The 27,116-nt window shown below is 42.5% G+C and overlaps 1 protein-coding gene across 1 annotated transcript in view; it reads left to right on the top strand.

Annotated features, from left to right (window-relative positions):
• Positions 1-27,116, top strand: part of LOC122815448 (acetylserotonin O-methyltransferase-like) — a 485,689-nt gene that overhangs the window by 97,344 nt on the left and 361,229 nt on the right. The gene's annotated exons all lie outside the window — the stretch shown is intronic.

Below are 27,116 nucleotides of genomic sequence, written 5' to 3'. Positions count from 1 at the left end.
TCTAATAAGGACAGTGGTGCAAGCTGACTGGGCTGGAGAAGACTTCTTTATCTTCATTGGCCAATGGTAGATTAAATGTACCTTGGGTCCTGGGCAGAAGTGAAATCATGGGACTGTCGCACAGTTTTTAGGGCCATGCCTTAATGCATATGTTCTTTTGGATTCACTTTTAAGACCATGCAGGATTCACTATCCTGCAAGTTTTAAAGGTACACTTATCTACCAGATTGTTATAAATTATACTTACTGTTTAATAAATAATTTATTGTAAAATATAGCAATATGTGTTTGAGTGTCTTTCAAGATTGCACTCTTGAATATTTTTCCATCAAAAAGTGAAAAATGTTATTAACAGATAATACTTTGCAACATTTCAACTCAAACTGTTGTCATTATAATTCATTAATGCCAGTACTCATCAATTACAACCACTTTGACTGAGTACACCTCATGTGTCTGCTTTTGATAAAAATGGTCACACTGAAGTATTCCATATTGCTTTATACAAATGCAAACTAGTCTTGCAAAGTTAAACTAATAACTGTTTAACTTGACCGTGCAGAAGAATCAGTAATGTTCATCCATAGAGAGCCTCCATACTCAGAAATTATAGCAGCATTGTTGAATTCATTTACTTCATGTGTCTAATTGTGTTACAAGTAATAATGGCTACATTAATGTATTTCAAGTTTCAAACACATAGAAGCCTTACTAATGTATTCCAACTTAATTCACACAAATGTAAGCAGTCCTGAAGATCCAGATTAATGATTGCTTAAAGTATTTGTTTATTTTATTTTAATTATTTATTTATTTATTTATTTTATATCTGTTCAGAGGGGAAGAACAACTAGGCTTTTAGCCCTTTTTCAGTTGAAACCTGGGGAGGAAAAACTCCACATATATAACAAATAATACACAAGAGAAAATTTCAAAAAAATCTACATGTGCATACATTTTGAGATAAAATTGCAAAATTCTGTATAAATAGTGCTAGATTAATTTGACATTACAAGAGATGTAGGGTAAAGCTAATTGAAATCAACACAGTGCTAACTAAAATATTATTAATCGTCTATACAATAATAAAGGCTAATACAAAAAGAGGAATTGTCAAAATACACTTTTGCATACATTTTGAGATAAAATTATACAACTTGGTATTGTTCAATATTAACATGACATTACAGAAGATGCACAGTAAAGCAATGGGAACTAAACTGGTATTACAGTGTATACTGTAATTTTGTTCCCAGAAGTCAGGATGGTCATCCAAAGTTTGAGGGCAGAAGAATACAGAGATACAATGAGCAGGATGAAATTTGATTAGTACCCTTAGGAGTGTATCACTCACTCTAAAGCATGTTACAAAGATTTTAGATTCAGACATTGACAGTGTTCCATGTGTTATTAGATAGATGTTTGGAGGACACTGAGTAAAAACTGAGGAGATATAAGATCAGGAGGACATATAGAGATATGGCTTTGGGAAAGAAGTTGGTCAAGTGGAGAAAACAGGGAAAAAGTGCAGAAAGAAGGTGAAACATTGGAGGATAGAGGACTGAGATAATAGTAATGAAGCAGTGGCTCAGTCTGGTGATGAGCAGCAATATAACCAGTTGTTGTTTAAATGTAATTTGAGCCGATTTTGAATGTAGCAGGGCATCTGGTGTTAATAACATGTCTAGGAATGGAATTCCAAGATTTTGAGATATGGTATGAGTAAAGCGAGTCACCAAAGCTGGTTTGGATTTAAAGACTTTTAGCTGGAATTTATCTAATGATTTTAGGGTTCTGTTATTGGTGTGAGTTTATACCTGGTTTAGTAATGCTGGAGATTTTTCACTTTTGTATATGACAGAGTGAGCTGTTGTTAGTTGGTAATATGATAAAGGTTGGATAGTTCTAGCCATTTTATTTGGTGGAGAGCAATGCAGTGATGGGTTCTATGCTAAAGGTTTGTGATGAATTTGGCAATTGTGTGGTAACATGCCTGTAGCTTGTTTAGGCCAGAATTTGTTAGATTAGTGACTAGTCCTGCAAAGCCAGATGAAAGGTTTTTTAGAAGGAGCAAATGACAACATGGTAAGTTACTTTCATCCACAGACAGGTATCTCCACCAAACCCACCTAGCATTTATAATCACTTTATTTATTTATCCTTTGTTGACCAGGTTAATCCAACTAAGCTTTTCAGTGGAGGTCCAAGGTGGTATTTATACTACTAGGGTAAATTTGGCACAGGAACTTCCCCTATTCTTTTCAATAGATGCCATGAGATGATTTGTATTTACCTAAGCTACCACCAACCTGGGCAGATGGGGCCTCAATTTAATGTCTCATCCGAAGCATGACAGACTCAGGAGTGCAGCACCCCATTTATCCCAAACAACAATTTTGGCAATCCATTTCTCTGGTGTGTAAATAGAACCCACAACCTTGTGCACCAAAGGCCAGTTGTGGTATCTGCTGCACAAATGACATAGCTTTCAAAAACAGACAACATGTCAGGCATCTAATTGTCATATAAAGAATGGTCATGATATATTTCAATTATGTTTCACACGGATCTATATTAAATCATTGAATGCTTAGAAAATCAAACGATGATTTATCGACCACATTTTGTTACAAGGGAAAAAAAAATCACTGTTACAAAAAAGAAATACTTAAAACATAACATAAAGTGGGGGGACTGTGCCTTCCTCACCCCCTACTTAAATAAATCAACTCCGAGATCACACTACAGTGACGAAAATGGCAAAATGATGGACGCGGCCAAGCGATTTCTTTCCCAGGGAAAGAATTTGCTTACATGCCGCTTCGTCATTTTGCCTTTTCTTCTTTTCAAGTTCAACCAAGATGCATTCGAAAGATTCTTCAGTCATCTAATAGGAACCCTTTCACACAAACACACACATTAGCCAGTGTAGCCCAGTAAAGTATTCCAACTTAACATCACACAAATGCACATTACTCCTTGCAAACCCTAATTAATTGTTTCATCCACATACAACCTCTACCCCCATCCAGAAGTTTTTGTTTACCAGAAAAGACTGACTGGGTAGGCCCTCGTTTTCAGTGGAGGCCCAGGGAGAAAAGTTCCACATACGAGAAATATTAATAGTGCAATAGACATAACATGGTATGATTGCAGTTACTATATATATTGATTTATACAATGATAATTTAAAAGATAGGGTAGCACAGTTTGATTGACAATAGAACAGTACAGATAGATACATAAGTACAATATTAAAACAATACTAATAGTGATTTTTAGAGTTAGGCATACAAACTGTAGCCATTTTACTCTTGTTTTTACAGTCAGAATTTGAAGTATTTATACTTTTGAGTTATTTATTTATTTATTTATATTTTTTGCAGTTAGTAGTAGGAATTGATTATAGCTGGGGTGCTGGTAGTTTTTGAAAGGTGAGAGAAAGAAAAGTAGTACAATAGAGTGGCTAGTTTTGTGTGCTGTTTTAAAAACACAGGGTCTAGGGACAGCATTTTATAAATTGTAAGGTTAACCTGGGGTATTACATGAGCAAAACCATGAGTTTGACAGGTGATTTTTAAGCATTTTTTTTTAAATTGAGTAGTGTTTGTTGTAGATCTGATAGAGGCTGGAACAGTGTTACAGACTTTTGCTACATGACTGGAGTAAGGTTTTTCTCCAGCAGTATTTGTAGCCCTGGTTACTTTCAGAAAGGACTTGGTGGAGTGGAGTTTACAGTTGTTGGAATAAGGTACTATTATGTTCCTAATAGATGGTGTTTTTTCAGGTTGGTGAAGTATTTCTTGTGCCATAGTCATTTGATTATAGGACATTATCTGAGGTAATTCTAACTATAAGAGTTCTTTTAGAGCTAGGCAATGGTGTGACCTGTGTGGCGAGTCTGTGTCAAACTTTGCAATCTTGTTATAGTATAGTTCAAGTTTTTTTAGGGTCTAATTTCTTGAGGTTAATAAGCAGTGGAGAGGCATAAAGGATTGCAGATAGAAGATGGGTTCTGGTAATAGCTGTTCTAGTACTATTGGCTAGGACTTTTTTTGTTTCTATATAGAGCACCCAATTTTCTATGAGCTTTCATGACTGTTTGTGATATGTGTTGGCCAAATCCCATGTTATTGTCAATTACTATGCCTCATAGTTTTGTTTGGGATTCTGGTAAAATGATTGTGTTATCTGTTACTGTGATGGTAAATGGGGGAGCCTGATGCTCTGGTGGGGTGAAGGATCATATGCTTGACTTTGCTGAGGCTTAGAATGAGCTGAGAGTTTGAGAACCATGATTCAATTGCAGTGAAGGATTTTTGTGTAATATCTTGGAGTTGTTGAAGGATAGGGGCAATGCATATGAACACAGAGTCCTCTGTATATTGCATCATAGAGGCTAGGGATGAGGCCGAGCTAAGATTGTTGGTAAATATACTGAAAGACAGAGGGCCGAGTATGGATCCTTGTGGGACTCATAATGTGACAGGGAGTAGGGTGAAAGGTCTTGTGACCATTTGACAGCTTGTTGGTGCCCTGTTAGGTAGCTTTGGAACTAGATGATAACAAAGGGGCTAAGATTTACGTTATTGAAAGCCATAAGCAGCTTGGGATGGGATATTTTGTTGATGGCTTTGGACATGTCCAGGAAGCCTGATGAGACTGTTTTACCTTTATTTCTGTGTTTATCGATGGTGTTCTAAAAACTCAGGAGGGCAGTGGTACTGCTATGGTTGGGTCTAAATCCGTATTGAGTATTGACTAGAAGCCTGTTATTTGTGAGATATATGAGAAGTTGTAAGTGGACACATCTTTCTAGGATTTTAGATCATGGGAATAGAATGACAATGGGTCTATAATTTGAGAGTTCAGTTGAGTTGCCACCTTTGTGAAAGGGAATTATGTGTGATATTGTCCAGATCTGTGGGATGTATTTTCAGAGATGGAGCGATTAATAAGCATTGAGACAGGATATGAGAGTGCTTGAGCTGATATTTTGAGAAAGTCAGTTGGCAAGTTATTGGCAGTTGTTGTTGGTTTTAGTTTACTAAATAGTTTTTGGATTGTATTTGTGGGAATGGATTGGAAAGATAAGGTGTTATCATTATTATTGGTGGTGATAGGTGTTGATTGATTAACACAATTCTTTTTGATAACTGCTAGAGTATTCTCAGTGAAATATCTGTTAAAATGTTCAGCAGTGGTGGCTAGCTCGCTTGGTGTGGAAGGAGTTGGGGTTGATGCTTGTCCTGGATTGGGTATCTTTTTAACTACTGACAAAAATATTTGAGGATTTCTTTGATGTTTCTGTTGTATATTAGCATAGTAATGTTTTTGTCTGTTTGATTTGACTTTTGGCTTTGTTTCTAAGATTTTGATATTCTACCTGATTTCACTGAGATTTGTTAGTGTACCATAGGTCCCAGGCTTTGTCTCTTAGTTTAAGGTGGATTTTTGTTTCATTGGTTAGCCATGGGGGAATAATTTTCTTTGATACATATTGTTCTAGGTGGGGTGATATTATTAAGAATTGTGAGGAAAGCCTCATTGACGTAGTCTACTGCTGAATCTAGGGATATAGTCTTGGGGGGACCAGTTGCATTGTGTAAGAGTGGATATCAAGGTTTGGGCGTTGAAGTTTTTCTTATTGTGGATCTGATGATAGTTGATATGTTTGAATGGGTTTATACTTCACCTGTGTAGATAGCTTGGCATACGATCACTTACTTCTGGAAGGTACAGCAGCCTCTGTGCATCCATTCACATATTGATACATGGCTTCTGTGAACAACTCTGCATAGGTTGCTGTGAACTTGGGGTTTGGGAAGGGCAATGAATATCGTCAAACTATCATTAAGTAAGGGCTTTGAATAAGCATCTTCATTGGTCCTTTTGAATTTTGTTAGAGTTTTTTTTCAAGTTTTACCTGCTGGTATTTAGGCCCTGCATCTGAGCAGGTTTGTGTTTGTTTGCACATCGTGCAGCACTGAGCACTGTCATGCAATTGTGTGCCAAAGCCAGGCAGTTAAATTCAACAAATTCCCCCTTAAAATCCAGGCAAAAATATCCATTCACTGAGCTTCTCCATGACTGTTTTTGAAAAGCCACCCCTAGTGACAATAGTCTTCAACCTAGCATTATGGACAGTTGGACTACCCTTGTTTCTCCTGCCAGACTTGCTGACTTGGGTCTCATGAGGCAGTGTAGCAATTGCCTGTTGTATGCAGACAACCCTCTATTAATAACACAGTCTAGTACTGAGTGCGAGACATGTAGTTACACCAAGAGTTTAGAATCCATGCTGTCTATCCCTCAAAACAGTTACACAGAGATGGTTATCAACTCACGTACCAATACATATTCACATACTACCACTGCTCATACACATAGTAGTCATCAAACATGTAAATCCACACAAGTGGAGGTTCTTCCGAAAAACTACCAAAATACCAGGGACCTCCAAAAAACAAGTCTGCTACAGCTAACACAGTCTTTACAGCACCCATGACACATAGCGACATCAGTGTCTCACCCACCAAGACCATAAGGAGTAACACTCAAAAACTACGTTTTCTTGTCATTGGAGACTCAATAGTGAAATACACGGATGTCCCACTCACCAGGCTGGACAAGGACAAAGTCAGGGTCAGCTGCCTGTCCAGTGGCAGGATTCACCAAGTTGCGCATGCACTCAGGTCTCTCAGCAACAAGTACCATTATGACTCTGTCATAGTTCATGTTGGTGTGAATGACCTGAGATGTACCTCGTTGGACTGTATGAAGAGAGACGTGGTATATGTCCCTAGCCTTGAGCAGCATACTATCTTCACTTAGACTGATTCCACAGTATAAACAAAGAATGATTGATTTCAATAATTGGCTTAGATTTTGGTGTCATTCCAAGAGGATCCAGTTTCTGTCTGCCTGGGAAGCCATGGTCGACAAATCTCGCTGCTTTGCCAGAGGCAGTTTGCACTGGCACCCCTAGGCTTTCGGCTGCTGGAAAAGGCTCTTTGCCTCTCCCATAGTGCCTTTTTAGGCAAGGTCTCAAAAACAACATTACCAAAGTGAAATTAACTAGTCATAACAAAATAAGGGTCATGCTGCTTAATGCTAGGAGCTTAAACCAAAAACTGCACTCCCTGGAAGCACTTCTGTCAATAGAAGATGTTGATGTCTGTGCAGTCACAGAAAGCTGGTTTAAGGCTTCACATAGTACCGCAGCCCTGTAAGGCTACAATGCTTTCCACTCCTTTGGACTCCAAAATGAATGTGTGAAAACCAAAGGAGGCAGTGTTTCAATCTATATTAGAGATAAATTCACCAGACTTCCAGTTAGACTGGACAACTCCATGGAGTTACTCCAGGTCCAGGTAACAGTAGGTAAGACCCCCATTCAAGTCCTAGCCAGTTATACATCCCCATCAATGATTCACAACACCCATGAAGCCTATTTAACCAAACTGAAGACAATCCAAATTTTACTGAACATACTGGTTATGTAAGATTTCAACTATCCCACCATCAAATGGGAAACATACTCTAGCCCATACTTGCTAACAAAAAAGTTCCTTTACTTTGTGAATTCAAATACCCTGGAGCAAATTTTTCATACCCTGACAAGAGGATAAACATTCTAGATCTGGTCCTCACTAACATGTGAAACAGGCGCACTGCTGCAACTGTTGGACCCCCATTAGTTAAAACTGACTGCAAATCAGTCACCTTCAAACTGACATGAATACCAGAATTCACAAAAGGGTGATATCAGACTAAAAAACGTCACCAAGGCAAACTATACCCTCCTAGGTGAAGGGATAAATATATTCCAAGCCCCACCCCAAGGAGAAAGTGGTAACTATGCTGAAGCTTGCACTAAAGCCTTGTAATCACTTGCATAAGTGTATAAACTCAGCTCTGCCAGATAGAATCAAAGCCAGAGCTCCAAGTAAAATCAATCTACCATGGTAGACTTCCAGCATCCAGCAACAGACTCTACAATACATCAAAAAGTTGCTGTCCAAGAAAACAAATGCAAGGCCCCAACAATGGAGAAGCAGCCTCCTCAGCCTTAACAGGCAAATAAAGCAACTTGTCAAATCCTCCAAGAGCTCTTTTGAGAGAACCTAGCAAGTACTGCCAAGGATAACCATAAGGCCTTTTACAGCTATGTATGTAACCTAAAGGGTAGTACCCAAGCATATGCAGAACATAGTAACAGACACACTGACCCCACAGAGATAGCAAACTTGCTAGGGGATAGACTTGGTGAAAATTTCACTCCCTTATCCTCTCCCAACTTACAACAAACCCTTCCCAAACTCCCCCCACCATACATATCTGAAGAACAGGTTCTCAAAGCCCTGTCCAAGGCAAAGAACATGGCCTCTATAGGACCAGATGACATCCAAGGCTGTCTTCTAAACAGGCTAAAACATGAACTAGCATCACCATTAAGTACCCTTTTCAGTCATACCCTCACCACGGGTGTTGTTCCTGCGGAATGGAGAACAGCTACAGTTATTCTCATCCACAAAGGTGGCCTAGCAACAGACCTGGGGAATTACAGACCCATAAGCCTGACCAGTCTCATCTGTAAGGTCTTGGAATGTATCATTATGGATCTCATAAATAAAGACATAGGTGACCTCCAAACTCTGTATTCTATCCAATTTGGCTTCATGAAGGGTAGGTCCTGCCTGTTAAATCTGGTGGATTTCTTTGAAAAATTCTGATCAAGGCCATTGAAGAGGGTAAATCTGTGCACACAGCATACCTCACCTCAGCAAAGGCTATTGACATAATCCCACATTCAGGCATTATCGATAAACTTAGCAAACTGAATGTAACCCCCTTCATTGTAAGACGGGTTCCCAACTGGCTCTTAAACCAGACACACACTATCAAAGTAGGTGACTCTATATCAGCCAGCAGACCTGTTACAAGCAGGGTGCCACATGGCCAGTGCTGGGCCCCTTACTGTTTGGTATATACTTCTCACTCCACATCAGCCAGCAGACCTGTTACCAGCAGGGTGCCACATGGTCAATGCTGGGCCCCCTACTCTTTGGTATATACTTCTCACTCCACATCAGCCAGCAGACCTGTTACAAGCAGGGTGCCACATGGTCAGTGCTGGGCCCCCTACTGTTTGGTATATACTTCTCACTCCACATCAGCCAGCAGACCTGTTACAAGCAGGGTGCCACAAGGTCAGTGCTGGGCCCCCTACTGTTTGGTATATACTTCTCAGAAGTTCAAGTTAAAACTAAAGGGTTGTGGCTGACCAAGTTTGCAAACAACTGCAAACTAGATGGAATCATTGAGTCCCCAAATGATGTCAGTATATTCCAGGAGGGTCTCTCACAAACCAATGACTGGTGTATTAGTAACAGTCTCAAAATTAATGCAAAGGAATTTACCATCATTCCCTTTGGCACAATGTCCCTTCACACTATCAAATCAATAACAATAGCCTAAGTACCCATGAAGTGGTAAGGGACATGGGATCACAGGTTGACTGTGACCTTAACTTCGACCACCATGTGTCTATTATTCTAAGGAAAATTTTCCATGTTGCTCACCTGATTAGTAAAGGCATCACCTTGAGAGCAAAGGAAGTTATAACCCTCCCTATACTCACCACTTATCCAGCCCATAATTGAGTATAACACCCCATTCAGTATGTACTGTACTAAGCACTTACAGCAATTAGAGAGACCTCAGAAGTTTCTAACAAAGAAGATCAAGGGCCTCCAGCATGTACCTTATATGGACTGACTAAAATCCCTGTCAATATACTCCGTGTCATACAGACTTCTTAGGGGAGACTTATGCCTACTGTACAGAACAACCTAAGACCCAAACCTAATGAACTTACTGCATGTCCATTAAATATGTCTATTGCTACCCATTTCAGGGACTTAAATATGGTCTGTGACTTAACTAGGACATGGTGGAGGTACAGATTTATCTTACAGTAACTGTCATGTCTTTGGAACAGGCTACCGATTCATGTGAAACAGACCACCTCTATGACACTGTTCAAGAAGAACTTGGATGAGTGGATGGGCATCGTAAATTCTTACTGTGGATAGTGCCCACAACCCTCCTGGACATGGGCAGTCATCACTAAATGCAATCTTGGGTATTGACTAGTACGTCTTCGGTATTACATTGGGTTGAAGTGGCTAGGCTTAAAATGACCTACGGGTTGATAGCCTAGTAATCTCCTATGATCCTATGATCCTATGATACAGCTTGCTTTAGAATAGATCCTAACTTTTATAGGTTTAGATGGGTTTTCCAAGTTGATTTTATTTCAAAGAAGACAGCTTTGTTATCCAACCTCACCAGTGAGGATGTGACATGGGAGAGTTCCCAATCTAAAGGGGCTAGTTAAAGTCACCCATGAATAGGATATTTGTTTGGATGGTGAGTGTCTCTAGTAGATCCAGGTAAGGGTTATGAGGTTAACCAACAATTCACTAAAAGGAAGTCATACAAATCCAGATTTATCACTTTCACTCAAAACATTATGGGCTTCATCAGAGTATGAATACATAACATAATTACCGATATTAAAAAATGTATATTTATCTATGTCATAATTTGGGTGTCCTCACTTAATATGAATAATACAATATTAAAAAGTAAAACAAACATTTTCTACAAAAATAAATAATGCCAGTAAGATAGTAATGTATAAAAAAGAAAAATAAATATGATGCTCTACCTAGTTTTCAATATAATTCCCATACAATATAACTTGGTGGGCCGGATTTACGAAAGCTTGCACGGAGTGCAAGAAGTGTGTAGGAGCTCACGGAGGCAATATGTCTGCCGTGCAATCCAGGTACAGCCAGCAGGGGCATGCATGAGAGCTGCTAAAGCTACTCTTGCTCAGACAGTGTCATGGTATGCAAATTACCTCATTTGCTGCTGAAAGGTATGCAAATGAGGTAAATTTGCAATCCAGGAAACACTAACCTGTCCGTGGAAGATTAGTGTTATCTGCATAAATATACTCCACTGGAGTACAGTTGACAGCTCCAAATAAAGGATGCATACAGTTGAGGAAGCATTCCAATGGCCAAATATAAGGCCATTGGTATTTATAAATGTTTAAAATCATTAAAATCTAACTTTTTTTCCCCCCAATCTCTGATGTTTAAGCGTAGCACAGCACCGTGCAAACGTGTGGCGCTTTAAAAAACAAGAAAACAATTTAAAAATAGCCAAAAATAGCCATTTTCACTAAAAAGCTTACCTGCCATGCAGGTGAATGGCAGGCTGAAGACAACATGGCCACTGAGTAGTTATTGCTAAGGGGGGAAGCTCAGTGTGAGAGATGTAACCATGTATTAGTAGGCAATCCTATACAAATGAGGATAAGGATAGTGAATCCCAATTTTCCCCAGCATGTGAGCCATGTCCTAAGAGTGTAAGTGTAGGAGTAGGGGAGTAGTAGAGTATAAGATAGGTGACATCATGAGGGTCTGAAAAGCTGTAAGCTTATTGGAGCACAGTGGCTTGTGTTTGCCCTGAGTTGCTCAGGATTGCAAGAGGCGTGTCTACAGTTGTCCTATTTGAAAACCAGAAACCAAAGGCAAACTCCATGAATATATCTGAAATTTCTTGCAAACATGCACACAGCGTGGGTGCGTATGTGCACTTGTTTGCACAGTGCTGCCCTGGGCAGAAACAGAAAGGGAAAAGGAAGGAAAAGAAGTAGTAGGAAGTTAACCAAGGAGAACTAGCAGAGCTGCCAGGTGAAATATATCAGAATCAACCAATTACACAGGCAGTACACTAGCCCAGCCCAGCCCAGCACTTTAAACTCTGCAAACAGCATCCCCCCCCTGTTTTTTCCCAAGAACTCTGCAACACTACAGTATACAAAGAGGGAAAGCTTAAAAACTTTAGTCAGACAAAATGTTAGGGGCTGCTCTTGCTATCATAAACCAACATGTGTAAGGTGGTGATGTTGTGAATGCTGCTGAGCAACCCACAGTGAGGAGACGGAGAAGAGTGTACAAACCCAGGGTAACCTACCAGGGACTACATGAGCTGGAGATAGGGGAGCGCTATAGGGTGGACAGAGACCTCCTGCAGCAAATTGTTGAACTGTGCCGGCCACGCCTCACACACAAAACCACCAGAGGGAAACCCATCCCAGTGGATACCAAGGTATGTGTTGGCCTAAGAATACTAGCTACAGGTTCCTTCCAGAGACCAACTGGTGATATGATGGGGATTTCACAGGCATCAGCATCCAGGGTACTGCACCAGTTCCTGGATGCCATGTCAGCACATGTTGGTGAGCACGTATATTTCCCCAATTCCCATGAGGCATTGGCCAGCAATATGCATCTTTTCCACCAAATAGCAGAATACCCTGAGGTAGTGGGTGCAATAGACTGCATGCACATACACATCAAAGCACCACCTGGTGAGTGGGGTAGGGTCTACATCAACCGCAAGGGCTTCCCCTCCATCAACTGCCAGGTCGTGTGTGATGCCCAGGGCATAATAATGAATGTGTGTGCTGGCTGCCCTGGAAGCTATCACGATTCCCACATCTGGCATCTGACACAGCTGTACTAGATATTTGCCAATGGGGACATCCCTGACGTTCACCTAGTGGGGGATGCTGGATACACACTGGAGCCATAACTGATGACACCAATCAGAAATGCACACACATCCGAACAAGAACTCCATAATGAGGCACATGCAGAAACAAGAAACATTATTGAGCATGTGTTTGGGATGTTCAAGTCATGGTTCCAGTGCCTGGACACATCTGGTGGAGCCTTGCAGTACTCACCAACTACATGTACCCAAATTGTCATGGTATGTGCCATGCTACACAATATGATCCTGTGGAAACAGCTGCAGCAGGAACAGCAGGGGCAGGGCCAAACAGCCCCCCACCATTGCCAAGGCCTGCACAGGCACAGCATGACTCGGAGGAGGAACAACCTGAGTCTGCCCCAGTAGGCAGAAGGAGGTGTGCCCAGTATGCCCTGGCCTTGGCAAAGAGGCAATGCATAGCACATACACTGACTCAGTGGGAGCCCTGGAAATGACACCTCTCTCTGACTTGCACATGCAGTAAAAGGGATGCCTAACTTGACACTACCTGTTTTCAAACATGTATAGGGAGTGTACTATGTGCATCCGACATAGGCAGCCCTGCAGCACCACCTGAGGCATGAGTGCCCTATTTTAAGCAATATTAAGCACTGCTAACCACATTTTACCAGTATTGAGCATATCGGGCAATGATGAACAATGCTGGGCAATGTTGGGCAAAGTCAGGCAAAGTCGGGCAAAGTTGAGCAAAGTCAGGTAAACATGCTCACACCTGCTTTACTGTTCCTTAAGTAGTCTGGTCTGCCCAGCAGGAAAATAAAAAGCAGTGACAGGGCTCGAGCTCAGGATTCTGTGCACTATAGTCACAATACTGAACCACTAAGCCATGACAGCATTTCACTGGCACAGACACAACTTAAGTCACTCACACATACCAGTTGTGCGGGTCACATACCTAACAGTCACAGCCAGCAGGACAAATGTAGACAAATGCAAACACAAACAAATGCTGTATCATGCCATCTGAAGAGGCATATGAGTAACCTCCCCCCAGGCCTATGCATACAGATAAAAGCAGGCCAGGCAGTGTGATGTGGGTTGGGTAGGCTATGAAGTCACAAAGTAATATGCGTGTAATTGGAAGCTAAGGTCTGTAGTTCAGTGGTATGCCTCAAGCCAGTACGATAGGCAACAGTACAGACTGAAATGGAGTACCTGACATAGCAGTGCAGGCCTAGCAAATGTGTATAAGTGTCAGGTGTACCCCTCATCCTATGTACACCCACAGTAACAATCAGGCTCAATGTACAAATAATAGCTGTCCCCACTGTATGTAGAATGACTCATGGAAGCCCTGCAGGCACACTGTGCTTCCTGTCAATGTACAACACAAAGGTGAGCCCTGAAGTAAAAAACAACTTGATTTTCAAACACATATAGTATATATGCTCATACTGGGCATGCTCACACACTTAAACAAATTTAGCAAATTTCAGTCAGCAATATACTGAAAGGTCATACTGGGCATGGTCACACACTTAGGCCATGTTTGAGTACAGCAGTGGGCCACACGTATCTGGCAGTTGCAGTTCTTACTCCAGACACTTGTCACTATTCACCAATCCTGCCTTCTGCACACACTGATATGAAAACAGATCCATATACTATATTGGACACCTGTCATAATCAAACTATGTACTCCAAGTACATAAGTTGTTCAAAGAAAGTGAAAAACCAAAGAAGATCAATAATTCTCCAATCAGTATCATCAAGAAACAATGAGAACTCCTAACATTATCCAAGCCATGGTCAAAGAGTCCATAGAGAACCATGAAGCTTTCTTTCGCTATGTCATACATATCAATGTAAACTCATATATGTTCTGAGTCATTGCAAACTGTAAATGAATACATGTACATGACTGACATTGCCAACATCTTGTCAGACAGGTTCATACAAATTTACCCCGTTCTCACTGACAAAAGGGCCCATTATCATACCTGGAGATTGTGAAAACCCTGAAATCACATATACAATGGTTAAACAGCTCTTTCCAAACCTAAAAACATGGTTTCCCTGGCTGTGTCATATGTGAACTCCAAAACAAACAGACCCTGCACCTGAACAGTCTGTTGAGACTCACCGTCTGTACAGGATATGAAACTGTTGAATGGGTTACAGCAACGTTTGGCACACTCCACGAGTGTTGGTGCACAACAGACCATGGGAACTATTGTCTTATAAGCCTAATAAGCCTGATGTGCAAGACCATGGAGTCCATCATTATGGAACTCATAAACAGAGCTATTTAGAGCCTACAAACACCCAACCCTACCTATTTTGGTTTGGTCAGGGGCAGATCATGGTCCCTAAACCTGCTAGACAGTTTTCAAGGCAGTCACCCAGGACATGCATCAGTGAAATGAGCTACACACAGCCTACATAGACCTTGAAAAGTCCTTTTCCAACATCCCATATATATGTCGTATCCACAAAATCAACAACCTGTGCATAAACACGTATGTCATCTGATGGATTGCCAACTGGGGCACAGATAGATCCCACAAGGTAAGAAATGTGGTCTCCTGTTCAAGCTGGTAACAACTGCTGTCCCCCATGGCTCAGTCCTGGGACCCCTCCTGTCTGGTGTATACTTTTCAGAAATACAGTCAAACACGAGGGCTATGTTTAGCAAGGTTTGTGGATGACTGCAAAAAGGTTGTCATAATCAATGTTTGGGACAACAGAGACATCCTTAAAAAGGGTCTCAGTCAGACAGATGTGGTGTCAAAATTATGGCCTCAAGCTACAGTCATACAAATACTACATAGGTGCCAACACCCTAAATATGGAGGTAATAATAAGGGATCTATGGTCACATGTGGATAGTCATCTCTACTTCCAGAAACACATTCACAAAGTGGTTAGAATATCATGCTATATGTTTCCACAAACTGCCAAGGTCTTTGCATGTAGGTCAAAGGAGGTTCCCTCTACTCAGCAGTTATCAGACCCATCATAGGGTACCACAACACACTTGTGATGAATCTGACTAGGCACCTTTAGCAGCTGGAAAGACCACTGATGTACCTCAACAAGAGCATTACTGGCCTCAAGCAGTTGCCCCATGCAACAAGACTGAATTTAACTCAATCTGTACTCTGTTGCATACTGTCTACTCAGGTGATCTCTGCCCAACAGACAGGTCCATGTTCAATGCAGAACGGATGTACATGTGCTATCTGAAGTAATCTCAAGCTCACTGTACTACATGCTCTAGGGATATCATCATCACAACAATAAATATACATGTTGGAGGGATACATTAATAACTCACAGACTTCCCTTTCTTTGGAACAGGCTACCTCTCAACCTACATTAAGCTGAGTCCCTCACTGACACTCTTCCAGAGGAGCCTTGATGAGTGTATGTGAAACTGAACTGTCACAACATGGATCACTTCATCAGCTCTACTACACAGAGGCCTAAGGAACTAACTCCATGGGTGGTGATAGCTGCACACTCTGGCCATACTAATATATGCCTTCAGGCAGATAACCTATTACCTACCTATGTACCTATATATATATATATATATATATATATATATATATATATATATATGTAGGGGGAACACAGTATAATAATCCAAAGATGGATGGGCAGAGATGTGTATAAGAGGGTGACCATGACAAGGAGCCATCCAGGACAGTCCCACCCAGCACACATCCCAATGGCACAAAAGACATGAGGTGCACATCTCACCCACTGTACATAACAGCCACCAGTATCTGTAAGCATTACAGCGTATGTGGTCCATGTGCCTGCTGAACAACATGACTGTACAATGAAGTACACATCTACTATCTGTAGACATGTACCTGTCACATAGTCTACTACATACCTATGAACCTATCTTCAATAAGGCATATGTTAGCCTAGGCAAGTTGTGCAGATTTCACCACCCCATTGGGCAGTCTCCCAAGTCCTCATTCTAATAGTTAGTACCCTAAGCCCATTTCTAGTGGGGCTGCTGATGTGATGGCTGGCGTGAATTGTCTGTTTCCCATCCACTCATCAAGGTTCCTATTGAAGAGTGTCAGCAAGGGGCTCTGTCTGATGTACATTGGAACTCTGTTCCACAGTAAGGCAAGTGCCTGGGATGGTACTCTATCCCACCAGCATGTTGTATTCATTGTTGTGATGAGGTTCATATGCTTGGCGTGTGTAGGGCGACTTAGTTTTGTTATCTGTAGATGGAGCATGCTCATCAGTTATGTGTTGGACATGGCTCTGTATGTTAGGCAGAGTGTGTCTCTGAGTAGGTGGTACGCAACGAAGAACAGATTTAGTTTTACCAGTTGTGTTGCATAACACAACAGTTTGAGGCCAGTAATCCTCTTGGTGAGGTACCTCTGTGGTCTCTACAGCTGCTGGATCTGCATAGTCGAGTACATCCAAAATGGTGCATTGTACTCAATGATGGGTCTGATGACTTAAGAGTAGAGGGCAACCACTACCTCTTCGGATCCTGATGCAAACCCTTTGTTGATTAGGTGGGCCACATAGGATTTCCCAATCACTTTGGCAACATGGTTGTCAAAGGAAAGATGACTATTTACTTGTGTCCCCAGATCCCTTATTACCTTGTCAGTTTTAAGGGGGTAACACCTATGTGGTAGTTTGTGTGTACTTTGTTTTCACCAAAGGGGATCACTATGCATTCCTCCACAGTGAGCTTGAGGCCATGATTATGACACCACACATCTGTCTCATAGAGTCCCTTCTGGGGAATATTTGTGTCATCCGGGGAATCTATTATGGCAAATACCTTACAGTTCCCAGCAAATTTAGTCAACCACAACCCTCCTGTGTTGGCATGTACATTTGTGAAGTCTATACCAAATAGGAGGGTCCCCAGGACTGAACCCTGAGGGCCACCAGTTATTACCAGTGTAGAGTCTGACATGTAGCCAGCAACTCTTAATTTGTGGAATCTATTTGTGAGCCAGTTTTCAATCCATCTTGTGATGTATGGATTCATGCCCAGGTTGGTGAGTTCATCTATGATACCTGACTGGAAAATGATGTCAAAGGCTGTAGTGAGGTATAGGTAGGCTGTGTTGAGCTCATTTCAATCATCTGTAGCCTGGGTAATGATCTCAAAGAAATCCACCCAGTTCAGGAGGCGTGATCTGCAAATGATGAAGCCAAACTGGGTGTGCTCAACTGTGTGAAGGTTCACAATCTCTTTATTGTTGACTTCCATTATGATTGGCTCCATTGCCTTAAAGATCAGACTCATCAGGCACATAGAGCATGAATGCTAAGGGTGCGGCCGCACCCCTGAGTAGTGGGAAGAACATTTCTGTGCAACATTCTATGGGTACATATCCTGTAGAGAGGATGTAGAGAGAGGTGTAGGTATCCTTGATGAATATGGGTACATCCCCACCTTATGTGCTATGATCCAGGTTCTGATGCTGGAAGGTATGGAATGAGTAGTATCCTAGTAGTGCTGGTGTGCTCTTTGGAGCCTTGAACTAGGTTTCTGTTACTGCACAGATATCAATATTTTCCATACTGAGATGTGCCTCAAGTGTGTGCATCTGGAGGCTTAGACTTCTGGCAATGAGTAACATTTAGTTAACTTTGTGGTCATTTGTGTTGGTTAGGGGGTTTGGTTTGTCCTGAGTGACTGGTGTTCCACACCTGAAGTCAACACCTCATTGGTCCCATCTGACCATAATCTAATTACCCTACATATCCACATTCTGGACCCAGTCACCATTAAGGAAACCATGTTAAAAAATGTCTCCAAAGCCAACTTCATGATTCTTAAGACAGAAGTGCTGAAATTCAGGACATCCATGCAGATGAACAATACTGTTATGACTACTGAATCCTTCACAATTGCACTTTATAAGCACTTACATGAGTGCATGCATTGTGCTATTCCAAACAGAACCAAGATGCTATCCTCCAAGAAAAGGAAGCCAATCTGGTGGTCCCCTGCATAAACAAACTGCACAACAGAAGGAAGAAACTGTTGCAAAAGAGGGTAAAATCCCATGAGTGGAGGAGCTCCCTGGTCAGCCTCAGGAAGAAGCTGCGATCCCTGATAAAATCCTACAAAGCTTGTTATGAAAACAAAGTTGACACTGGTTCTAAAGACAACCAAAAAGCATTCTATAGCTATGTCAAGAATCTCAATGGCAACACTCAGCTCTACTCTGAGTTACAGCACAATGGCACTAAATATACAGACCCAACTGATATTGCCAACAACCTGGCAGATAGGATCAGTGCTAACTTTACCCCCCTCTCACCCATGAAAGAGTACATCTCTATACCGGAAGAATGCAAAGTTGCTGTCATTATGGCTGCACAGGTAAAAACAACTCTCCAAAGCCAGAAACACAGCATCCATGGGACCAGATTACATCCCAGGCTGCATTCTACACGAACTACAGAATGAACTGGCACTGCACCTACGTACCATGTTCAATCATAGCCTCATCTCAGGCTTTGTGTCTGTTGAATGGCACACAGTGACGGTTATCCCACTACACAAGGGGGGAGTGACCATGGACCCCGGGAACTAGCACACCATTAGCCTGATGAGCCTGGTCTGCAAGGCCATGGAACATATCATCATGGAACTTATAAACAAAGACATTGGTAATCTCCAAACTCTGGACCACAACCATTTTGGGTTTGTAAAAGGCAGATCATGTCTCCTAAACCTGATAGACTTCTTTGAAGCAGTCACCGAAGCCGTAGACAAGGGTAAGGTGGTTCACACAACCTATCTAGATCTTGCCACAGCTTTCAACACCATCTCCCACTCTGGAATTATGGATAAACCCACTAAACTAGGTATAAATCCTTATGTCACAAGATGGGTTGCCACCTGGCTCACTGACACAACACACACTGTGAAAGTAGCAGACTCCAAGTCCGACTTTGGACCAGTGACAAGTGGAGTACCACAGGGTTCAGTCCTGGGTCCTGTCCTGTTTGGTATCTACTACCCTGAAGTACAGGTTAACATGAAAGGTCTCTGGCTAATGAAGTTCTCAGATGACTGCAAACTAGGAGCCATAATCGAGACTACTAACGATGTGGACATCCTACAAAAGGGCCTCATTGAGACAGATGCTGGTGTCAAAGCCATGGCCTCAAGCTCAATGCCAAAAAGTGCATTGTCATCCCCTTTGGGAAAAACACTGTACCCATGAACTACAACATAGGTGGTAGTATACTTAACACCGAAAGTCTGATAAGAGACCTTGGGACACAGGTCGACAGTAGACTCTCCTTTGATAATCACATCGCCACAGTAGTCAGGAAATCCTTCTACATGGCACACCTCATCACAAAAGGTGTCTCATGCAGAATAAAAGAGGTCATTGTTCCCCTCTACTCATCACTCATTAGATCCATTATAGAGTACAATGACCCTTTTGCTATGTACCTCACAAGACATCTACAACAACTGGAAAGCCTGCAGAAGTACCTCACAAAGAGGATTAGTGGCCTCAAATACATGCCATACACAGACCGTCTCAAAGCACTACAGCTTTACTCTGTCACATATCGCCTACTCAGAGGTGATCTCTGCCTAACATACAAAGCTATGTCAAACATAGAGCTGTTGGACATGCTCCACTTAAAGAAATCCCAATCCCTCTGAGCGTCGGCCCCAAAACCCAGACTGAAATACAAAAGGAGGGAGTGTATCCATTTTCATAAAGGATACCCACACCTCCAGGTTAGTGGCACAGTACGAGGCCTTGGAGTCCATGCAAGTGCAACTAACATTGGGCAAAGCTGCTTATCAGATCGTAGCCTGCTACAGATCACATACCTTGTCTCAGGACCCTCACTCAGTATTCCTGAGAACACTGGGAAATATAAAGGTCCTACCAAACACCATGATATGAGGAGATTTCAACTACCCAAACACTGACTGGGGAATTACTTGAGTACAAAGTCCTTTGCCCAATACTTCCTAGAGTTTATAAACTCAACGGCCTGGAACAGCTGGTCACCACGCCCACTAGAGGTGACAACATACTGGACCTGATCATCACCAACATGGGGGATCAGTGTTCCACACCAGAGGTAAACCCCTCGCTGGTAATATCAGATCATGAAGTAATCACACTGGACATCCACATCCCGACCCCCCCCCCAGTCAACAAAACCACTGTGAAAAACTTTTCAAAAGCAAACTTCACACTTCTCAAGACCGAAGTGGAAAGTTTCAAAGCCCCCTTGCTACAGGATAATGTTATCCAATCCACAGAATCCTTTACAAGTGCATTATATGAGCATCTGCAGGGATGCATGGATCGAGCCATCCCAATTAAAACCAAGACTCACTCCTCTAAAAAGAAGAAACCAATCTGGTAGTCCTTGCCCATAAATAAGCTATACAACACTAGGAGGACACTAACACATGATAGAGCAAAATTCCAAAAAGGAAAGGCATCACTGATCATTATTAGCAAGAAACTACGATCACTCATAAAATAATCCAAGTCCATTTTCTAAAGAAAAATTGCCAAGGAATCTAAAGATAACCACAAAGCCTTCTTTAGCTATATCAAACATTTAGGTGGCAACTCTCAGATATGCTTTCAGCTACTGCAAAATGGCAAGAAATACACCGAACCAACTGACATTGCCAACATCCTGGTGGACAAGTTCAGTGAAAACTTCAGCCCCCCCCTCACCCCCAAAAGGGCCCATGTCCATCCCAGAAGAATGCAGAGCCCCAGACTTCGTGGACATGCAGGTAAAAACAGCCCTCTCCAAAGCTAAGAACACAGCAACAATGGGACTGGATGGTGTCCCAGGCTACGTCTTACACGAGCTCCAAAAGGAACTAAACCCTCACCTACATTCACTCTTCAGACTCAACCTTACCACAGGCTATGTACCCAAAGAATGGCGTACAGCAACAGTCATCCCACTCTACAAAGGTGGTGCCACAACAGAACCTGGGAACTATCGCCCTATAAGCCTGACCAGCCTGGTCTGCAAAGCTATGGAGCAAATTATCATGGAACTCATAAACAGAGACATTGGGAACCTCCAGATACTGTACCCTACCCAATTTGGCTTTGTTAAAGGCAGATCCTGCCTCCTAAACCTAGTTGACGTCTTTGAATCAGTTAACAAGGCCATAGATGAAGGGAAGGTAGTCCACACAGCCTACCTGGACCTCACTAAGGCCTTTGACACTATTCCCCACTCTGGCATCATAGACAAGCTTACCAGCTTGAACATTAACCCCCTAAGTCACGAGATGGGCGGCCAACTGGCTCATGGATAGAACACACATGGTCAGAGTTGCAGGTGCCATGTCCAACTCTAAACCAGTCACAAGTGGCATCCCACAGGTCTCGGTCCTGGGACCCCTCCTGTTCAGTATATACTTCTCTGAGGTACAGGCAAGCACAGGAGGACTATGGCTGACCAAGTTCCCAGATGACTGTAAACTGGGGGCCATAATCGACTCTGTGGCTGACACAGACATCTTCCAGAAGGGTCGTACAGAGACAGATACCTGGTGTCAAAACCATGGCCTCAAGCTGAATGCCAAAAAATGCATAGTCATCCCCTTTGGAAAAAACAAAGGGCCCATGAATTACCACAAAGGTGGTAATCCACTAGGTATGGAAAATGTAATTAGAGACCTGGGGACCCAGGTAGATAGTAACCTCTCCTTTGATAATCACATTGGCAAAGTGGTTAGATATTCCTTTTAGGTAGCCCAACTAATCACGAAAGGGTTCACCTCTAGAACAAGAGAGGTCATTGTGCCCCTCTATTCATCACTCATTAGGCCCATAATAGAGTACAATGTCCCATTTGGTATGTACTTTAATTGGCACATGCAACAGGTGGTAAGACCACAGAAGTACTTCACCAAGAGGATCATGGGCCTCAAAGAGATGCCCTATGCAGCTCGACTAAAGGAACTCCAGCTCTACTTGGTTGCTTACTGCCTGCTCAGAGGTGATCTATGCTTGACGTATAAGGCCATGTCCAACCCGGAATTAATGGACATGCACCACCTCAAGAAAAACAAATTTCTTAGAGCCACACGCTCCAGTGAATTAAACCTCAGCAAAGCAATAAACAGGACATGTTGGAGGGAGAGATTCCTGTCCCAGAGCCTTCCCTCACTCATAGGTTCATAGGTTCATAGGTTCATACTAGGCTATCTGCCCGAGGGCATTTATAAGTCTAGCCCATAGTTTTGTGGCTTACGCCACCCCTTTAGTTTGGAGAAACTATGCCCATTATTTTGCTGTGCCTCTGTCGAGCAGTGACACTGAGGTAACCCCTGGGGTGTATCTGCGATCTCCCATCCATTGGTCAAGATTCCTCTTGAACAAGGCCAGCGAGGTGCTCTGCTTCACATAAACCGGGATTTTGTTCCACAGCATAGGGAGTCTTTGGGTGATGAATCTATCCCTCCAGCACGTCCTATTAATAACCATGTCGAGGTTTAAGTCTCCGCCCTTGTGGCTCTGAGGGATCTAGATTTTTGAGATGAAGCATGTTCATCAAATCTGGGTTTGACATGGCCTTGTATGTCAGGCATAGGTCACCTCTGAGCAGCGTAAGCAACTGAATATAACTGGAGTTCTTTCAGTCGGGCAGCATAAGACAGATTTTGAGACCCTTTATCCTTTTGGTGAGGAACTTTGTGGCCTCTCCAGCTGCTGCAAGTGTCGGGTCAGATACATTCCGAATGGGGCATTGTACTCGATCATTGGTCTGATGAGTGATGAGTATAGGGAGACTATGACTTCCCTTGATCTAGATGTGAATCCCTTCATGATAAGGTGGGCAATGTAGAAGGTCTTCCTAACTACTTTAGCAATATGAGTGTCGAATGAAAGGCTACTGTCAACCTGGGTTCCCAGGTCCCTAATAACTTCTTCTGTGTTCAGGGGATTGCCACCTATATGGTAGCTAGGGGTAACCTTATTTTTCCCGAAGGGTATGACTATGCATTTCTTGGCATTTAACTTTAGGCTATGGCTCTGGCACCAGTCATCCATTTCTGTGAGACCCTTCTGAAGGATATCTGTGTCGGATGTGTTTTCATCTACGGCGCCCAGTTTGCAGTCATCTGCAAACTTTGTCAGCCATAACCCTCCTGTGTTTGCTTGTACTTCAGAAAAGTAGATGCCAAACAAGAGTGGGCCCAGGACTGAGCCCTGTGGGACACCACTTGTGACAGGCTTTGAGTCTGACATGGTGCCAGCAACTCTGACCCTGTGGGTTCTGTCACTCAGCCAGTTTGCAACCCATCTTGTAATGTATGGGTTTACATTTAAGTTGATGAGTTTTTCAATGATACCCGAGTGAGGTATTGTATCAAAAGCCTTCGCCAGGTCTAGGTAGGCTGTATGGACTGCCTTTCCTCGTCAATGGCCTTGGTGACTGTTTGAAAAAGTCAACCAAGTTTAGAAGGCATGATCTGCCTTTGACAAAGCCAAACTGGGTTGGATCCAAAGTCTGCAAGTTCCTATGCCTTTATTTATGAGATCCATTATGATCCTCTCCATGGCTTTGCAGATAAGGCTTGTCAAGCTAATGGGATGGTAATTTCCAGGGTCGGTGGAGGCACCGCCTTTGTGGAGTGGGACCACAGTCGCTGTCGCCACTCCTGGGTATGTATCCGGAGGTGAGACTAAGATTAAACAGCTGTCCTAACTGTGGGTTTAATTCCTCGTTGAGTTCATGGAGCACACAACCGGGGACACCATCAGGTCCCATGGATGCTGTGTTCTTTGCCTTGGAGAGAGCAATTCTCACCTGGGCGTTAGAGATGTTTGGGGGGGCTACAATCATTTGGTATAGATATCTCTCCTTTAGGGGGGGAGGGGGGGAGAAGTTTGCACTGAACCTTTCAGCCAGTATGTTGGAAATGTCTGTAGGATCAGTAATCTTCACATCATTTTGAACTAATTCTGAGCATATCTGGTAGTTTCCTCCTAGGTTTCTGACAGCTAAAGAATGCCTTATGGTTGTCTTTAGAGTCCTTAGCTATTTTTTTCTCAAAATTAGCTTTGGATGATTTTATGAGAGCTCTTAGCTTTTTACTTATAGTGATCAGCGGTGTCTTACCTTTTAAGGATTTTGCTCTAGCTTGTAGTAGCTTTCTCCTTTTGTTGTAGAGTTTGTTTATGGCTGGGGTCCACCAGACTGGACGCTTGCCTTTGGTACAAAGAGTCTTTGTTTTGCTTGGGATTGCCTGATCCATGCAGCCCTGCAGGTGCTGGTAGAAGGCATTTGTAAGTGATTCAGTGGTTTGAGTAATATTTACCACTGGCTCAGGGGCCTTAAAGGAGACCACACTAGTCTTTAGAAGTGTGAAGTCGGCTTTCGAGAAGTTCTTTACTGTGGTCTTTTTCTTTTGTCTTTTTGTCTTTTTTGGAATAGAATCCCATTTGATGTTAGGTAGAGCCCCTTGCAGACTCTCTTCAAGAGGAATCTTGATGAGTGGATGGGAAATTGTAAATTTACCCCTGGGATCACTTCAGTGGCCCTGCTAGACAGAGGCCCAGGAAACTAATTTAAAAGGGAGGGGAAAGCCAACACATTATGGCTAGGCTTATAAATACCCTTGGGCAAATAGCCTAGTACCGACCTATGAACCTATGAATCTACACGCTCTAGGGATCTAAACATTGTCATCACAATAAACAGAACATGCCAGAGGGATAGATTCCTGCCCACAGACTTTACATACTCCAGAATAAGCTACCTATCTATATCAAACAAAGCTCCTCATTAGCACTCTTCAAGGAAAATCTTGATTATTGGATGGGAAATAGGAAATTCACCCTGGAGATCACTTCTGTGTTTCTGCACAACAGTGGCACAGGAAAATAAATTTCTTGGGTGGCAAAAGCCAGGGTACCTTTTTGTCTGGCCTTGTATAGGCCCCAGGTCCGATAGACTAGTACCTACCTATGAACCTATGAACCTTTGAGCCTTGCCTAAAAAATATAATATGGGGACAGCATGAGCCTTGGCCAGTATTCAGAAGCATAGGGGCGACAGGTGCAAACCATCTGTAGTGAAGCAACAAGGCTTGTCTATCATGTCATCACAGGCACAGACTGGATCCCCTTTGAATGACACCAGAAGCTCAGCCAATTGTTGAAGTTTATCATCTTTCTGTTATATTGCAGTATCATGTAGGTGAAGGTAAGATGCTACTCAAGGTTTGACCCTGTGTGTGTCAGTATGTGGTGCATCAACCCATATATGATATAGTCATGGCCTATGCATACAATACACTCACAATACACCTAGTATGATAAGCCTGCTGAGGTTAGCAAATGTGAAAAAAAAACTTTGTGCAAACTGTCAGCAAGTAATGTCTGTATTGCACCCTGTAACTCCATATTGCTTGCTGAAGTGTAAAGACGTACTTAGTTTGGATTAAGAACACCGCACTTGCCAACTGTGTGTGTGTGTGTGTGTGTGTGTGTGTGTGTGTGTGTGTGTGTGTGTGTGTGTGTGTGTGTGTGTGTGTGTGTGTGTGTCTCGCTGGGGAGGAGCAACCTTTTTGGAGACTACTCAAGCACCTTAGAAGTGGTATACTCATCTTTGTCAAGTCCGATGATGTCACCATCCTACAAATATACCTGTGGAAAGGCGAAATCTCAATAATATTTATAGCGTGTCATGTAAATGCGTACTGCTGTAGTGTCACAATGCAGTTAGGTAGGGGCTTGAATCCTGCACTTGCCAACTGTGTGTGTGTCTCCCTGGGGAGGAGTAGCCTTTTTGGAGACTACTCAAACACCTTAAAAGTGGTATGCTCATCTTTGTCAAGTCTGATGATGTCACCATCCTACAAATATACCTGTGGAAAGGTGAGATCCAAGCAATGTGTATAGTGTGTTGTGTAAATGTGTACTGCTGTAGTATCATAATGTAATTAGGTAGGGGTTTGAATCCTGCACTTACCAACTGTGTGGGTGCCCCCGCGTGGGTGGGTCACCCTTTTTGGAGACTACTCAAACACCTTAGAAGTGGCATACTCATCTTTGTCTAGTCCGATGATGTCACCATCCTACAAATATACCTGTGGAAAGGAGAAATCCTAGTGATGTGTATAGCGCATCGTGTAGATGCGTACTGCTGTCGTATCATAATGTAGTTAGGAAAGAGTTTGAGTCTTGCACTTGCTGTGTGTGTCTATGCTCCAGGTGTGTGACACCGTTGGCCAATGTAGGGTGGGTTTTCATATTTCTAGTGTATGACATATCACAATGACAACTGTATGTGCATTACACATGTAAGTTAGCTGTGGGGCAAATCCATATACATACATGTAACCGCAAGTATTTCATAGGTGGGTACTCTGCTTTCTCCATGAACACATGTGTTATCTTTGCCAGAGTGTGCTGGCACTTTCCAGACCTTAGGTCACTTCTGTATGCTTGTGACAAGCTTAGCCACTGCAGTGATCCCTG

This window comes from Protopterus annectens, chromosome 1.part1 (genome assembly GCF_019279795.1).
Source record: "Protopterus annectens isolate FY-2018-M chromosome 1.part1, PAN1.0, whole genome shotgun sequence".
In the NCBI taxonomy this organism is placed as follows: domain Eukaryota; kingdom Metazoa; phylum Chordata; order Ceratodontiformes; family Protopteridae; genus Protopterus; species Protopterus annectens.
The sequence above is the reverse complement of the archived record's forward strand: the minus strand, read 5'-3'. Positions and strand labels throughout refer to the sequence as shown.